Here is a 12,902-nt window from a genome sequence, read left to right as displayed (position 1 = left end):
CAGCTCCTTTCTGACCTTGCTTCACCAGTCTTGACTCAGCAAAGTGTGATGTTAGCAGTACTGCCAATGTATGTTCCTGGCTAAATATCAAAGTCTTCCTTTGCCTTTATTTGTTGCTGTGTACAGTGACACAGAGAAGTGGTGTTCATAAGAAATATTTCCATTCCTAATTAGCATTTTGCAGTGAGAGTTGGGCTTCTTCCCTGATAACCTTGGGTCTCTACAACTTAGACATACAGGGAATAAAGAGGGGTCTCCAATCTCTCTGTACTAAGGCAACATTTCTAAGGCCTGATAAATGTTATCCAGAGGTAGACATCTAACCTACATCAGCTGTAGCATGACTTAAAAGTGTTCCTCTCCACTACTTAATAAAAATTTCAATTAGTATTTGATGTACACATTAACATATTTTAGAAGTCTAAAGTTAGGTAGGATAAATGTGTTTGGAGTATTATATTTACTTGCTTGCACAGGGCTGTGTCAGATGTACTCTCATTCAGTCTCAAAAGTAGAGTTGTCATCCTTAAACAGAGTGGCAGGTTGAGGTGGAACGTGTGCCTAAGATCAAAATACAGTTCACTGGAGGATCTTTCTGAGTCCTTTTTCTGGAGCTTTTCATATGCCTATGTGCATATGCATATGTGTTTTATCTGGGGTAGGGTTAACTTTCATCACAGGGGCTGGTACGGGGCTTGCTTTGGATTTGTGTTGAACAGAGGGTTGATAATGGAGAAATGTTTTTGGTATTGCTGAGCAGGGCTTTCACAGAGCCAAGGCCTCTTCTACTTTTTCCACTGCTATGCTGATAACAGATTATGGATGCATGGGAGATTGGGAGCCAGGACAGCTGACCCCAGCAGACCAAAGAGATATTTCAGACCATGATATCATAATCAGTATATAAAGTGGGGGGAAGAAGGAGGAAGAGGGGGATGTTTGGAGTGATGATTCTTGTCTTCCTGAGTCATTGTTCTGTGTGATGAGGCCCTGCTCTCCTGGAGCTGGAGATAACTAAACATCTGCCTGTCCATGGAAGCAATGAATTAACTTCATTGTTTTGTTTTGCTTGTGTGCATAGCTTTTGCCTTTCCTCTTAAACTGTGTTTGTCTCAATCCATGAGATTTCTCACTTTTACCCTCCCAATTTTCTTGCTGATCGTGCTGGTGGGGGAGTGATTGAGCAGCTATGTGGTATTTAGTGGATGGCTGGAGTTAAACCATGAAACCTGTTGCTCAGGGAACAGAACTACAGTACTTCTTTTGAGGGCCTTAAGAACAATATTGCATTTTGATTAGGCTTTTGCTTTTATAATGCTTTTGCTGACATACTTCACAACTTTGAAATTTAGGCATCTGAAGTCCAATTCTAACCTATATATAACCACTAAAATAATTGTGTCCTGATTTCCTGGTGTACTAACTTAGTTGGAAGCAGGTGTGCTAAATGCCTCTGACAAACTGGTCACTTTTATTTAAGTTACTAATGAAAATTTTGGCCAGATGGGTTCATTGAGGTTGTGCTGCTAAGGTGATGTTCCTTGTAAACCTGCTTATGGTATGCAGTCAGAGAGACTTTAGGGGTGTGTAAATGGTACTTTCCACTAAGTGAAGGATAAAGTCTAACATACTGTTGTTATGAATGATGTTCTATTTTTCTCAATTTATCAAGCAACAAGATTAAATTTAATAGTAAGTTTTTAATAGTAACAAAATGAATACAATCAAAGTATTGGAGATGACAATTAAAGTATTGGAGATGAAACAATCAAAGTGCATATATTTAAGAATATACAAAATTTGGCAGTAAGTAATTTAGTATAATTGAGGTTCATATAAAGCATAAGCAAAACCGACCGGGGAGGGGCCCCCCTCCGACCGGGGATACGGGGAGTGGTTCGCCATTCCTCATGTATCAAAGCATCCAGGCTAACAATCCCACTTATATACTGTAGGCTACAGAAGTTTCTAGAAAGCTCCTCCTAGTTTCTATTCCTAAGATCTACGTAACTATACTGCACGGTGCATGCTCTACTAATGGGTTAGGGGGTCTCTTATCCTTTTAAGGGTCTTATTTCCGGTGAGGGCCCATCATCATCATCAGTGACTGAGGTGTGACCTGCAGGTAGCGCAGGCGCCCTGTGTGACTGAGCAGATGTTTTCCATAACATGACTTTAATTAAGTCCCATGCTTGTGATCATTCCATTTTTGACAGCTTCAAGGTTGAAGCTGTATTTCTAGATGCCGCTTATCAGACCTTCGTCCTTCGACTATTCTTATCTGACTTTCTTCCAACCTCCTTCTTCGACTCCCAACATCTGGGAGATGTCTTTTATCCTGTCTCACCCATCTCCCCCTTCTCACTCTGTAACAATTGTCTTCTATTGATCTAAATACAATTTTGTTAATATAGTTACAACTTAATTAGCACGAATCACATTTATCACACTGTCACTCAGATTACTAGTCATGGTCCTAATTTGGGAGGGTATGGAGAGGGTTTTGCATGCCTTATGCTGCATAATTTAAAATGAAGATAAATATTAAGAAAATGATAGTAACTGGTAATCCATTGAACTATGAACCCATACCAGCTAACCATACTACTCTGTCCTTTCTTGCAGCAGCTTACCAAAAATAGAGCTGGGATGGTGAACTATAGGTCATATGGCCTCCAGAAGTAGCATCATAAGCAGGCAAAAGTATGTCAGCAATGCTGACTTAGTGCACATGTTTGGCAGCCAGTAATGCTTCCAAAGAGTCTAATATTGAAATGTGAGGCTTGAATTTTCTCTATCTCCTACCACATTGAGGTAGAATACAGCAGTAATATAAGATCTGATTAATAGCTTGCTGGTGCACAACTTAAGAGCAAATCAGAGATATAATTAGAAATTCTTTTGTAACCTGCCAGCTTGTGTTGTGAGTAGAAACATTTAAACATTCTGTACTTTCAGACACATTTTGTTTCCTCCTTATCATATGCACCATGTAGTTAGAATATGGCCTTGTCACTGGCTCTCTCCTTACCTGAGCAGTTGGTTTAGTGCAGGAATAATTGCATCTCTGCAACAAAAGAGTATAAAATGCAGATACTGTAAGAGCAGGTGCACAAGCCAAAGAGAAAAATTGATTCAGCAGTTGTTTGCCATCATGTTTTTAGATTAATTCCTACTGCATATCACTGCAGGGCTCTAGCAATGAGCAGTTCTTATACATTTTACTGAATTACTATTGGTGTGTTGTTTTTTTTCCACAGGGGCCTTGGACTGAGCAATGTTTACAGCAGTCCAGATGTGAAGGCTGGTTCCGCATTAAGTCACCCTGATCTTCTAATCCCAGGTTCACATACTTCTAGTGCTGTATTTTATCCGATGGTTTTATCTAGCATTGTATCCAGGTCACATGGAGTTTATGGAAAACTGCTTGAAATGCAGTCTCTGGGGTGGTGTTTAACAAGGTGTGCATGAGGATGTTTATGGGGTGTGAGAATGGGAGTCCATTCATTCTCCACGTTGAGTGTTACTGAGCCCAGTTCTCTTCTAACCTTGTCCTGGTGCAATCATTAAAGGGGAGAGAAGACTCTGAGCTCTTGTTTCCCGCAGCCTGTAATGTCTGCCAGCTACTTGTCTGCTACCATGCCCAGGTGCTTGGCTCTTGCATCTCCATCACCTGGCTAGGACCCAGTATGAAGAACTGAGACCTAAACTTGTTTTGGGATAGAATCTACTTTTCTTTGTTCCATCAGAGCAGTCTTCACCAGATTATCAATGGAGCGGGGTACAACAGCACCTCTACTCTTTTTCTTCTTTGGCAGTTCTAAAGAAATGTAAATCGTGTAATGGACAATTATATTTTTATTACTTGGTACCCACAATTGTTTCTGTAATAGCAGGTATATTTCTAGGGCAGGGTCTTTTGAATATCCATGTACATAAATACATACGTTAAACAGAAACTGTAGTAAACCACAGAATTTTGCCAGCTACCATTGCTCTAATTAGCTCACGGAACTAAAAATAATTAATATAGTTAGTTGTTGGATTACAATACAATGAGAAGTACACACCTAATAAATCACATTGTTTTTATTATTATTTGCTAAGTATCTGGCTGCTTGAGTAATGTTTTACAGCTTTGGCTAAATTCACCTTGTACTCTTCAAAGCCAGTAGCAAGATTTCCAGTTTTCATAATGCTATGAGACCAGACATGTATGCTCTGAGGGGTTTAATTCACCACTGCATTACTCCATTTACAAATCTGATCTGCGATTTGACCACTATTTTAATTCAGCAAAACTAAAAGATTAACTATTTCTAAATTTATGAGCTAATTAGTACACTAATACAAACCACATTTATAATTTTCCTGAGTTTGCTTAATCCTTCTTCATTACGAAAGTCAGTTTAGATGTCTGTAAAAAGCCTACAGAAAAAAAAGGAAAAGTATTTGTTTTCATTTTCATTGGGGAAAAGTGAAAATTCCAAAAGATTCTGGGCAGACAGAGCCACATTCTTTTGCTCTCATTAAAGTCCTTTTAGTTACAGTAGTTAGAGGAGGAAAACACTGTGCAGCTCTAGGCATATGTCTGCAAGGTTGCCAACACCAATAATTTTATCACAAGTTTAATAAGATTTAGTGTTTTTCTTATAAAGCTCCAGAGTCCCATGATTATGAATTAATGTTATCTTCCATTAAACATGCATGGTAAAAGGAGTCCTTGTAGTTGCAAAGAAAGTATTGGAAATACAAAATTATTGGTTCAAAAATCCTAAAAAAAAAAAAAAAGAGCGCCAGAATAATCTCTTTAAAATCAAGATTTTAGCAGCAATCTCAGATTTTGGAAAGTGTTTATAAATCAAAATGTTTTGTCAGTAGTGGCACTAATTCCAGCAGTATTGCTATTCAAGTATTTCTGTATAGAATCTGATGCTACTTTCTTGATATTCTTCTCCTACTCTAGAAACTTCACTTAAGACACAGAAACCCTACACGTTTTTCTGATTTAAGTGCATCAGAATGCTGAGACATAGGGTTAAGAGTTGGCTACATATTTTAGATATTGGAGCCAGACAGCAATTCAGTCTAATAATGTGCATGTCTACTATTTCCTGAAAATTTGCTGGTACATGACCCTTTATATGCATATATGTGACCCTACAACAAACTCTTTTATGTGGTGCCAAAAAATGGCATTAGCTTCAGCTGCTTTATTAAATTGCTACCCAAGCTGGCGTGCATTCAGAGCGTATCAGCAGCTCATGCATGCTATGCCAGCTAACATGGGAACCTCTGCTTCTCTCCATGCTCACTGGGGTTGGCACACAGATGAAGAACAAATGCCTCTTGAATGCTGGACCAGAGTATTTTGCACGCTGTCACAACCATGTTTGTCCTTTGGTCTGAAAGGAGCACTGGAGAGGCACTAACAATAACTACCTTGAGCTGCTTTACTCCCCCAGTCCTCCGTGAGGCAGCATATCCAGCAGACAAGGAGTCTGGCTTTTAAGAAGTGTTTATCTAATAGGCTGCAGCTGTGATGAACGATACTGCTCCCAGCTAAATATTCTGTCCCAGAGACAAGGTTAGAGAAATAGTCCCTGTAATTAACATTTACTTTTTAATACTACCAGCTGAAAAAAGAAGTGAATATGACAGCAGTCAGCAACTGCCAAGGTATAGATCCAATACAGGACTATTATGGAAATGAGAAAGGTGCACACTGGAAGAAGACAAAGCTTGCATAATGTTCCACATGATCCTGGCCAAAATAATTGCAGCTAAAGAATGTAATTTGAATGTATGAAGGGTATTCACAGTGGCTAAATTTATATGGGTGATGCAGACTCCTCTGGGCTGGAGCTGGTTTCCTGATCTGAACTGCCCTCCAGAAAAGCCTGTTGGTATCCCTTGGTTGTGAAAGTTCCCTCATGGGGTTTAGTGACCCTGGGCTAATATGGCCTTTGGGAATAGTCCCCATGGTAACATGAAACTAGCTTGTATTAGTATTTCAATGCTGCTGTTTCCTGACTTTTAAGCACCTCTTTACACAGCTTGACTGTCCTGACTGAAGTACTTAGCCCTTCTACAAGGACTGATCCTAAGAACTGTTCTGGAAGGAGCTCTTCATGCAACTTTTCAACAAAATTAAAATATTTTTCTAATATTCCTTTTAACTAAAATTGCTGTCACATGTATCATACACTTCAAATATTCCCATAGAGGTGTTCACAAAAGACATTCCAAATGACTCTCAGCAGAACTCATGCAGCAAATGTCCTTAGTGTTCTGGACCTTGAAATGCAGATAATAGATTAGTTCAGAGCTACTTGTTTTCCATCCTGTTCAGGACAGAAGACAACCTTCTACTTGAATTGCTTAAAAATCACATGCTTAAATCCTCTTCTATGACACCTTAAATTAATTTTTGTGCTTCTGATTATATAACACACTCCAAACTTCATGTATCTATTGAGCATCTATTCACTTTAACCTATAATATAGTGCATTTTAATTATTTATATTCCTGCAAGTCCTGAAAATGTAAGGGACCTGGGAAGAGTAGTTTGGCTATTATTTTCTTGTTCATCAGTGTACCTGCTAGTGGCTTCCATTGCAGAACCACCCTTACACCATACAGTGGTGCATGTAATGTTTGGTTCCTAAATTGCTCTTGTGGGACAGGTTGAAAAAATGTAGTTTTTTAAAAAAAAATTTAATCTGGAGGTTGACTGCAATGAATATATTTGTGTATCTTAGGACTTATTTTAACACAGTGCCTTGACATTTAAGTTGCTGCATCACATTTTTAATTGTTAGTGGTGCCTACAGTTAGGTATTCCTTGTGATCTAAATACTCCAAATAATTAGAAAAGAAATAACTGGTATAAGGTATTTGAAAATCAAACAGTGTAATTCTGTGCACCTCTAGAAGGTAGGAAAGTAACTATTGATGGAATTTTTAAACCAAACCAAATTTATGCAGCATCATTATATTCTTGTTTTCCTGGAGACATCCAAGCCCAAATGTTCAAGTAAGTTTCATCAATAGTGTGGTGCCAATCTGGCATTGTTCAAATCGGTTGTTGTTTTGGGGTTGAACTTCACAGGTAACAAGAGGATTTTCCAAAATGAAATGGTAGTCCTTTGAGAAATAATGAGATACCTGATGACATTATTTGACAAAACTTCCAGGGATGAAAATGAAACATTGCAGTGGTTTAATATAACAAACAGCTTGAAGTGATTAAAAAGGCTGTGTTTCTTTCTCAAAAAGCATTTAAGACATATTAAAGGGCTTCAGTAACCCACCATTTAACACTGTACTGCAGGTACATACTGAGAACTGGTCTGTTTTTCCCCAGTTTTGTAGTCATTCATCTGAGCACTCTTACAATGATGCCTGCATTTTCCCCCAAAGGTGGCTGCTTTTCACATGTTCTAACCTACATAAATTCTTAATGTTTTACTATGCTTTTTGCGGTGGAGATGTTATTGGTTAGATAATAAGAAAAAACCCCAGTTCTACCATGTAATGTGCATTTTTTTGCACCTTATGAGAATATTGAATAGACTTCATTATTTTTTTCAATACAAGTCTGAATTTTACCATTTGATTACCTGAACCAAAAGCATTTCAATTTGCCATCCATCACCCTGACCAGTGTAAAATGCTGAATATTCAGATTAAATTGGAACTTTTTTTCTATGAATAAGGAATTTGATTCAATTCTGTAATATACAGTGTCTCTGGGGAGAGGAAATTGAGCTGAAGGTCGCTGAAGGCAAGTGAGAAAATTGTATTATCCAAATACAAAATTCTTTTTCTTATCATCAAAACCTGAAATACAGCCATGGGGAATAAGGGGGTCAAGAGAGAATTCAATTAGAGATGAAAATGGAAAAGGTGCATTTTTCAACTTACCTTTCATTTTTCCAAACAAGTGGCAGCAGTGAGCTGTATAGGGACAATGAAATATTTGTCAAGCAGTTTAAACTTTTTTTTTTTTTTAAGTATAAATCAGAAAACATTCTCAATCAGGTCTAAAAAGATAGTAAAAGTCCCTATGAACGTGGAATGGCCAGCTCTTCATAGCCTTAACCACTGCAGTTTTAGCGTCTTCATCAGTAGTGGGGAGAGGTAATGGATATCTAATTATTACAGGTTGTGTGGATAAAATTGTCTTGTTCAGAAAGACTTCTCAAATGTTTGCAATCAGTTTCCTCTCCAAGACAGTTTGTGATTACAATTTCTGCCCTTTTCCCTCCTTAACTCCTAATTTTAATTGATAAGTGTTCAAAATCATTGTAAAAGCACTTAGGCCATAAAGATGCTTAATTTTCTCTTTATTTTGAAGTTTCTCTCTATTTATTTTAGTGTAGATACCAAGCACTTACGAAATAAGCCAGACCTTGCCCAGTGTAGGCCCCTATGAAAAACTAACAATTATAGATATAGGCGGTGATTTGGCCAAGAGCTGCTGGGATTGCTCATTCTCAGCTGCACAACTGGTATCACTGCACTGTGTCTGCAGGGTAGGAGGTCATGATGAAGGCCTTTGAGCTAATGCTGAGCATAATGGTAGAGGGGAGGAGATTTCCAGTGAGATCCTGGAACGCTAATTTAACAACTTCATAAACTCGCTCTGTAAATTACACAGTGGTGTATAAAATTAGCTTGAGATATCTCAGAAATTCTTATTCTGTGTTTGTGTTTGTGTTTGTTAGTTTAGTTTGCAGTCATTTCCTAAACATTTATTCTTTCTAAGAAAAAGTCACTATGATATTTACAGAAATCTTTCTGTATTTGGTAAGTGATAGTTTTTAATAACTTATCATTACATAAACATTTATGGTCTTTCTAGTTAAAATAGATGGTGTTATATATAACCAAGCATTCAAATATATTTTAATTCTATGGAGCCTTTCATTCATACTGCAAGTACCAATTCTGAGTTTGGGTTTTCTCCAGTTTTGGCTAAAACTTAGTGAAGTTTTTCTCACAATCTATAAAAAGTAATTTGAAAGTGTTGTTACTCTTGAAGACAAATGCAGTCATCTCTGAGAAATAACCTGGAAAGAAAATCTTCAAACTCAGTGTGACATCTCAAATCCGATAACTGCCTTTTTGGTGTATTTGTAATACTGTATAATTATTAAGTTGTGAATGCCCTATCCCTCCCTGGAAGTGTTCAGCACCAGGTTGGATGGAGCTCTGATTAAAAGCATGTTATATTGACTGCAAAGTTATTCAACAAAATATTCTCCTTTTGAAAAACTGAACTCTGCACTCCCAGCCTTGGTTCTCTAGCAGATGCAAAATGAAGCCTTTTGCCTCTTTGTGAGCACATGCAGTTGGTGTTGTTTGGAATTAGAAAGGATGCAGTACCCACCACATCTCTGAACATGACAGAGTTCAGAGAGATTAATTGTTTTCTCCCAAATGTAAAGGTCTTTAAAACAAATGCCTGAACATTCTCCAAATTCTCCTTTGCCTGTTCCATGGGAGAGAAATTTCAATATTTGGTGGTTTTTTTTTTTTTTCCTTAAATGTAAACCAAAATTGTGTTTCAATTTTTTTTGCTCTGTTTCATCCAAAATATAGTGGGCTATGTTATAGACACAAAAATGAGCTGGAGTGAGAATTCATTTTCTGTACATTTAAAAAAGATTTTGTTATGAGCCTTTCTGCATTTTAAAGTGCCAGAACACCTCTGTATGCCTAGTGCCTAATAGATTCACTGGCTTTCAGTAGAAGTGAAAGGACTCTTCTGTTCAGATTGGATTGCAAGACTGGGGTCTTTGTAAAGTAAAATGCCTACTAGATGGATCAGGATTGTCTGCATGTTACTTACATAACGTGATATGAATAATATTTTTTTAAGTGACAAAGAGTTTTATATTTTATATCTAATGAAATAAGGCTTATTATAATTTTCATTTTAGCCTGTCACAGGAACAAGAATTTCATCTACAGTTGCTGAATTTTTCAAAGTGAAGGAAAAATGACATTACATAGGTAAGATTATTCAGTCTGGTTCTGTTTGAATCTACTGAACTTCCTTCTATTTGACAAAATGTAAAATTAATGTTTTTGGAATCTGGGGACTTCAATAACCTAAGAAAATTAAAAAATAAAGGGAGTTTTACTGAATTGAAATAGGTTGTTAGAAGAAAATCAGCCTCTGGTAAAGGGAAGGGAAGAAAAATGGTAAAGAGAAATCACATTGACATAAACCTCAACTATTATAGAAACAAGTAGGTCAAAAGAGTTGTTCAAAACAATATACCTTTGGAGTATATATTATCAAAAGCACCACTAATTCTTTAGGCAGAAAGACACCTAAAATCAAACAAATGCTAATTTGTAGCTAACCATTAAACAGCTGCTTGGGTGATGGGAATAAAAGAATATATATAGTGCAGAAAATTAAACCAAGATTATTTAAATGAAAAGGTATTATACCAAAATAATGTAAAAGTAAATATGAAATGCACTTGATTTTTCAAAATAAACTAAAGCCTCAATGTTTGGTAATCAAGTTCTTGTTGGATAGATCTTCTGTAGAAGAAGTTGTTTATGAAATCCTAAGATACGGAAAAGGAAACTAAAACCAATGTCAGCCACCTGGACTGTAGAGAGGAGCTTCCTTTTTTAATTATTATGGACTGCTGGAGAATGCAGCAAAATATAAGTTATACAGTAAAATGGCTGTCAGGCAGAAGCAAGATATAACAGCAGACCTTTACTTCCCCTCAGAGGTATCACTTTAAAAACAAATGGGTCAGAAGATGTAGGCAACAAAGGAGAAAAAGGGTTATACAATGGTTCTAAGCATGATTTGTAAGGTGTTGTAAGATAGGTGTTAGAGATCTTCAGCTCAGGTGATCTCAGTGGGAATTGAGGCTGGGTACCAACTTGCACTGGCAAGACCAAACCAATGATGTAAAAGGCCACATGTATTTATTTGTTACCTTAATGCAGACAGAAAATTTGAATGGGTAAACACTGCTTGAAAGTGCAGCCTAATGGCTGCTCTGTAGTAAAGTGAAGGAGCTGTGTTGACTAGGCAGGAGACTGACCTATTTAATCAAATACCCTTGGTAAGATTTTTTTAAATATCAAGACCCTTTTCCACACAATATTAGGGTTGTGATATTAGGCATTCAATAGTCAGGAGTTCCCCATGGGTAAGGCAGTAAGCTCAGCTCAGCCTTATTGTTTTTCACCATGTAAAAGAAAAAGATTACACAGATGGAGTAGGAGGCAAGTACTTTACTAGACCAACGTGTCCAGGTGGAACTTCCTGTCCCCAAGGCTCTGGGCATCATTAGAGACAAGTTGCTTTTCAATTGCTTTTGAACATTCTACATCTGCTTTTGACCATTCTACATCATGGACTGCAGCTCAGGGGATGAGCCAGGCTCCCTAGAACTATTCCAACTCCAGCCTTCGTCCTCTGAGACTATGTCGCTCCTGGAGGAGGGAGAGAATGGAGGGATAAAAGTATAAAAAGTAGTCACTGTCCCTCATATGACCTCTGCTGGACTCCCATAAAATAAGCATCAGTGCTTAAGAGGATGGCACTGCTCTTTTTAATGCAGTTCTTTAATTTGCTTTTGTTTTATCTGTGGTGAATTTAGATAAGCCGGATATTTAGAAAGTCCTCAAAGAGTAGAGGAGATATTTTTGGAGAAGGATGCTTGGAACTCACATGAGTAGGTAAAATTTTTTTATGACTGTGCTGGCACATGTGATACAAGTCTTTTTTTCCTCGGAAGATTTCAACTTTAGCAGCTTACAGATACTGTTGGTTTTGTGAGCCAGGGTATGCCGACCAAAGGAATCATTCTACCTCCCCTTGATATTGCTGGAAGAGTCATCTTTGACTTTTAGGATGCATGGCCTTAGCCAGCAGTATGCAGCTGTGCACTCCCTGGGTATAAGGGAATTTCCTAGGCACATGTCAATGCCATGATTTCTGAACAATTGAGTTCAGTGCAAATGGTATGAAGCATTACAGAATACTTGGTGGAAAAAGGGCCTGCCTAGGTGATTGTGATATGAAACGTACTCTAGTAAGTGGAATGCATCAGTTATCACTGTGTATTTTGGATCAGAGTCTAAAAGAGATGTTGAATACCTTGAGATACCAATGACTTCAGCAATACTTAATGTTTTGACGAGCAGGATATTGCTTTACTGAGACAGAAAGGCAGAGTAGAAGGCAATTTTACTCAGTAAAATATAAGTGGAATAAAGGCAGGCAGAAGCTGCCAGAACTGGGAAGCCATACTTCATGGACTGTACATCTATTTAACAGAAATTTGCACAATGGTAACCTCCTCCCCCTTTCTCCATTTTTATAACTCTACAACACGAGGGAAATATGTTAACATGAATATGACTGTATTTCTTTTATTTATTAGAATAAATCTCTTTTCTTTCAGCTGCAGATCCATTATTGCAACAGTAAACAAGAAAAGAGGGATCAATTTTAAACTGATAAACAGTGAAATTTTCACTGGATAGAATAAGTTATGTTGAGGTTACTTGCTGAGAACAGATCAGGAGAAGCCAGTACTTGTGTTTATTGAGCTTTTCTAATGAAAAGTAAACTCACAAAGCCTTGTTTTAGGTTTTTTAATTACAACAAAGTGGGTACTGTGGTATGCACATATACATATTGACCGTTAAATTTGAACTTGTTCTCCCCCATGCATAAGTATGTAAACATGTAATAGTCATTTTTCATACAGAACAGTTGAAAAGCCCAGAGAGAGTCTGGCTCCAGCAGAGTTTTTCCTGTTTACTTTGTTGTCTGTTGGATCATGGGCTTATTAAAATACAGCTATAATTTTGTAAAACTCTCAAGTAGAATTTGTCCAAGAGGTTGCTT

General features: G+C 37.4%; 1 long non-coding RNA gene across 4 annotated transcripts in view; it reads left to right on the top strand.

Moving 5' to 3' along the window:
* The window catches only part of LOC148224880 (uncharacterized), a 181,815-nt gene that overhangs the window by 3,309 nt on the left and 165,604 nt on the right, over positions 1-12,902 (top strand). For all 4 annotated transcript variants that reach the window (XR_015801608.1, XR_015801607.1, XR_015801609.1 and 1 more), the window contains exons 2-3: positions 3,261-3,343; positions 9,949-10,021. This is a non-coding gene — a long non-coding RNA (uncharacterized LOC148224880). The remainder of the gene's footprint in view (positions 1-3,260; positions 3,344-9,948; positions 10,022-12,902) is intronic.

Source organism: Sturnus vulgaris, chromosome 2, assembly GCF_052056855.1.
Source record: "Sturnus vulgaris isolate bStuVul1 chromosome 2, bStuVul1.hap1, whole genome shotgun sequence".
In the NCBI taxonomy this organism is placed as follows: domain Eukaryota; kingdom Metazoa; phylum Chordata; class Aves; order Passeriformes; family Sturnidae; genus Sturnus; species Sturnus vulgaris.
This window is presented reverse-complemented; position numbering and strand designations above follow the sequence as displayed.